Source organism: Octopus bimaculoides, chromosome 14 (assembly GCF_046866305.1).
Source record: "Octopus bimaculoides isolate indiv1 chromosome 14, ASM4686630v1, whole genome shotgun sequence".
NCBI lineage: Eukaryota > Metazoa > Mollusca > Cephalopoda > Octopoda > Octopodidae > Octopus > Octopus bimaculoides.
The window spans coordinates 23,723,010-23,728,009 of record NC_142941.1 but is presented as its reverse complement, the minus strand read 5'-3'; the positions used below and the strand labels follow the sequence as shown (position 1 = coordinate 23,728,009).

At 36.0% G+C, this 5,000-nt stretch overlaps 1 protein-coding gene across 1 annotated transcript in view; it reads left to right on the top strand.

Annotated features, from left to right (window-relative positions):
- Positions 1–5,000, top strand: part of LOC106884025 (endothelin-converting enzyme homolog) — a 582,571-nt gene that overhangs the window by 419,608 nt on the left and 157,963 nt on the right. Inside the window, exon 3 of the mRNA XM_089362545.1 lies at positions 279–311. The gene's annotated coding sequence lies outside the window, so the exon portion shown is untranslated. The remainder of the gene's footprint in view (positions 1–278; positions 312–5,000) is intronic.

Here is a 5,000-nt window from a genome sequence, read left to right as displayed (position 1 = left end):
TACGTTTTCTTTGAGATTTAAGTTCTTGTTCGTGGAGTTCAAGCCGGTTACTAACAAAGTGACATGACTTTTGTGTTAAGACAGTTCTAAGTATTTTTAAATATGAGTTAGTGTGTGTGTATATATATAGGTATATACACCTACATTTATATTCTGTGTGAACACGTGCATATTTACTTTTTATATGTCTGTCTTTGTAGATGCACACAACCAAGTGTGTGTATATATTCATTTAAAGAATCTCATATGGAAAATATTTTGAATCTCTCTAATTTCAGTTTTCCGCAAAAGATTGGATTTGGAGGGTGCAAGTCAGTCTCTTTTACTCTTTCTTACAAAATCCTAGCATTTCTAGGTTGTTATGCAAATGCGCAGTTACGTACCTAATGCACCTGTATGTAGAAATGAAAATGTATGTATGTATGTATGTATGTATGTATGTATGTATGTCTGAGAGTGCGTGTATGTTAGTCTGTGCTTTTGTGTGTGTGTGTGTGTGTGTGTGTGTGTAGTTATTAGCGTAAATATCTTTTACGTCACTAAAGAAGGGTAACTCTTTATAAAACGATTAACAAACCGTTCGATAGATATAATTGTCAAAAAATATTTTAAGCCGATATCTTAATGTGATCAATGTCCAGTGACTGAAATATGTCAAAAATTGAAATGTGTGTGGAGTATGCGTGTTGCGGTAAGAGGTGGTTGAACAATAACCTGCACCTAGAACAAAAGTATCTACACACTAAGGTAGACATTTCATATCCGACAAGATCGATGAAATAAGTACCGAACAAAGTAAATGAATCAATATAATCGACTAGACTTTATGAATACAGTACCCCAGCATGGCTTCAGTCCAAAGACTGAAACCAGTAAGAGAGGAAAACAACGAACTGATGTAATTTCCTGGATTAACAGATTTAATCCTTGTAGAGAATTATTTGATGGCAAGCAGCAGGAGTTTGAAAGGTTTGCCAATTGTTAAAAATTGAGCAAATCCAAAAATATTAAGAACAGCCATACCTCGGGAATAAAACGTTCACTCTGCGACTACGTGGTTCAGGGTTCGATATCACAGTGAAGTAATTCCACTGACACCAAGTACTGGTCAATACCTTGTGAGGAACTGGTAGATAAAAACTTTCCGAAGCTCCTTTGGGTGTGTGTGCGTGTGTGTGTGTGTGTGTGTGTGTGTGTGTGTGTGTGTGTGTGTGTGTGTGTGTGTGTGTGTGTGTGTGTGTGTGTATGTGTGTGTGCATGAGCGCGCATGCGTGTCTATGTGTGTATGGCCGTGACTATGTTTATGCTTACTAGTATAAAAATCAATGTAGTATTGTAAAGTTTAAGTTAGAAGTTAAACCTAAATTCGCAAACTTTGCCAACAAAATTGATTCCGGTATATGAGTGATACTTATTACATCAACCCCTAGAACATAAGACAATGCAACTAAACATTACAAGAGCACGATAATAATGATGATGATGATGATGATGATGATGATGATGATGATGATGATGATGATGATGAAATTCTAACTAGGTTCCACCTGCAAGGTCATGCGTTGTTTATCTTGATATGAGAACACCATGTCGCGCACATATGGTTGTGATGCATGTGCCTGGTGTACCCTTATCGGACGAGTAGACATGATAGGTAAAGTGGTCTTCATATATTTTACTCCAGTGTCATCTTGATAGCATGCATGGCTCTCTCACTCAATAATAATAATACTACTAATAATAAATGCCCTGATGCAGTACCAGCCATAAATGCCAGGCACTGGTTCTCATGGCTTCTGATCTTAACTGTTTGGAAGTGTTATCATGTACATGTTTTGTCTTCGTATAAAAGATGGGCCACAGCAAATATTCTGTTCAATACCTCAAATTTGCTTGTCAGTTGCTTGACCTTAAACAGTTGAGCATGTCCTTCGGTGGCTGACAATATGTGCATCTCTGATCACGAGCAGAAGTAGTGGCGAAGCATCTTAGCCATGTGTTGAGAGGAATTCTTTGGGTTTTAAATAATTCACCTCTGAAAATATGGGTGCTTCGTTTATCATTCGTAAAAAACCCTCGTTCGGGGACGTTTTGAGCAGAATGAGCAAGTCAACCTGAAGAAAGTTCTAACAAGGCCTGCAGAGTCAGGCACTGTTTATCTTGATATGAGAACACCATATCACACACATATGATTGTGATGCATGTGCCTGGTGTACCCTTATCAGACGGGTAGTCATGATGGGTTTATTGGGTTTCGTATGTTTGTACCCCAGTGTCACTTTGATGGCATGCATTACTCTCTTACTCAATGATAATAACAATAATCCTTTCTACTATAGGCACAAAGCCGGAAATTTTGGAGGAAGGACTAATTAATTACATCAACACTATTATTCATAAAGGTGAAAAGCAAAGTCGACCTCGGACTAATATCAACATCGCTAATCGCTAAATAGGAAATTTTAATCTTTGTAAAATACTTCTATCGTTTAGCAAACAAAAAAAAGTAACTGAGATACTGATAGAGTACTCAGCATAAAAATTGTGCACAAGAAACTCATTAGAACAAAATATCTGTCGAGTCTTGCCTCTGTTTATCAGCGATAGGAGTAAAATAAACTATGATATAACTCAAAGAGGTTTACTTTTTTCTAAACACAAGCTTTCAAGACTTATCAAATACTGCATATACAAGGATAATTGAAATAAGGGTAAAGTGACAACATGTATGAAACTGAATCAGTAGAAGTATTACTGCTTAGATATGAATGTATACCTGCACTGAATAATCATGTAACTAAGTGGTAGAATTTGATGACAAAATATTTTTGAAAACTTATTACTCAGTAAATGATATTGTGTAGCAAATGATTGTGTTTGATTTAACATTCCTCCAATGAAGATTCTATACAGTAAACAACAAAATTTGTTTAATTAAAAGCATCCAATAGATCAATACTAATTGCCACATAATCAGGGCAACGTTTAGATTATATACACCTTGTGTTGATTCTTCACATTTTCATGGTCTATTGATTTCATAAATTGATTGTAATGAAAATCGTTATATTTCTCTTTCAGTCAAGGGATTAATTGTGCAGGAATTTAGCTTATTAAACTTCGCAACAGAAAACTCTTCATCAGGTCTTCAGATGAGTGGGTGTGGACCTCAACAAAAAGATCGAATAATGGAATGTGTGTGAGTTTCACATCAATGAGATCATATATCGGATGTCAGTCTCAGGTTAGAAACGTTACGATGGTTGTCAAACATAATGATTTGTTAGTACCAGTGAATTAAAGTGCCAGCTTGAGACTGACATTTAGAACCTAACACTTCTGACATTATAGCATCATGATATTGAATTGTTTTTAGTTAACAGATATTTTTTACTATAAACATACAATGAAATCTCTGCTGGTCCTTCGTCCTTTCTACTTGGTGCATAGCTTTCATTATACGAGCTTATGCGATACTTTACAATCTTTTCCTACCATATGTGTGTATACACACATGCACACTTACATACATAATATATACACGCGCGCACACACATATTGGAGTTTGGTTGTGTACAGATAAATATATTAGTCAATAGAATTCCAACACGGTCTGATTTTCACGTTTAATTTTAATATTTTTTACATTTTTACAGTATTACATATTATAATAATACAAATACCATTATGCTTTCTGCAATCTTCAAGTTTTGAAGTAGCAGTCTTAACCGATGGATATGCTTCGCAGTTGATACCTTTTAAATACCTTCCAATAGGCTCCGACAAGCTGAATCTTATGAACAGTATTTTAACTAATCAGCGTACGGTTTAGACACCACGGTTTAATGAGCGCAGCAACCCAGTTGACATTAACAGCATTTATTCATAGAAACATGTTCATCAATCAGAATCATCTGTAAAGGATTCGGCTACATTCATATGTTGTGAAACACCTCAAATATCTTTAAATAAATTTAATATTACAGTCAAAATTTCTACGGTTTTTAATACAATTATATGTAAATTGAATTGACTGCAAAATTTGAACATCTGATATATATTCTTTCAACAGAGTAAGTTTACCGAAATATTGGTTTCAAATTTTGGCACAAGGCCAGCAACGTAATGGGAGGGGGTAAGTCGATTACAGCGGTCCCAGTACTCAACTGGTACATATTTTATAGACCTCGAAAGGATGAAAGGTAAAGTCAACCTCGGCGGAATTTGAACTAGGGACGTAAAGCCTGCTAACGACTCTGCCAGTTCGCCATCTTAGTTTACCGAAATATTAGTGCGAAATGTCAGTTAATACTTGAGGGGCCTATATATTCAGTGAAACCTGGATACATCATTGTACGGATAAAAAACCAGCCTGTGATATTGTTCAGATGTAGTAGTTTCAACGGCAGCTTTCAAGTTCGCCTGATTGTTGAGACACAAGTAGATCATCTTTTTAACTATATCTCATAGAGAATCTATTGGGATTCAATTCACGTACGTGGACAAGGCAGCACTTTGAAGTGATGATCAGCAAACGAGGCAGTGAATGTTTTGGCATTACGTGCAGTAGACAAATCCTGATGGAATTATAGATTACTCTAAAATTTCTTGCTAGCCTGCTCTTTTAACTGTGACCCTGAGAAATCGCTGATCCAAGTTATATATGACAGTGCATTGCAAACCAACTCCGACTTCGGGAACTTGATATTAGGCTACAAACATATGAGTTACAGCATTTAGAGGAGCTAATTAGCCGGCAAAATTAGGTATCAAACAAGCAAACTATTAAGCTAAGAAAATTAGGTGTCGAATACGTTGAAGTATTTATGCTTATCGATTAAGCGTTTCAAAGTGAAAAACATTCCTGTGGGTTTTTTTTTTTTTTGTCTTCGGCGGTGTGTGGGGTGGGGAGTTGGTCTTTTTTCTTTAATGTGCATTGGAGTTAATATGTCATTATAATACTGAGACGATTTGCTGAAAGAATCCTCGGCTGGAAATA